This window comes from Asparagus officinalis, chromosome 4 (assembly GCF_001876935.1).
Source record: "Asparagus officinalis chromosome 4, Aspof.V1, whole genome shotgun sequence".
Classification (NCBI taxonomy): Eukaryota; Viridiplantae; Streptophyta; class Magnoliopsida; order Asparagales; family Asparagaceae; genus Asparagus; species Asparagus officinalis.
Genome location: NC_033797.1, coordinates 19687073 through 19687340, shown reverse-complemented (window position 1 = coordinate 19687340; position 268 = coordinate 19687073).

Sequence of the window (268 nt, the reverse complement as noted above, 5' to 3'; positions counted from 1 at the left end):
TATTATTCTATAATTACAATTTTTATTTTTCATTTTGCAACATATTATCTCGTACGTTGCGTTCGTTTGTTGTTAAATCTGTCGTATTTACATTTTGATTTGTAATTTTCCCATCAATATTTGGAGGAAGGAATCGACATTATGGGTGTGCATGTTTCGTACTTGAATGTTGCTGACATTTGTGACGACCCTTCGTATTCCATTCGCGTTGCTGAATCTGAGCTAGCCTGATTATGGCTTTTTTTAGTATTAGTATCTAGCGATCATT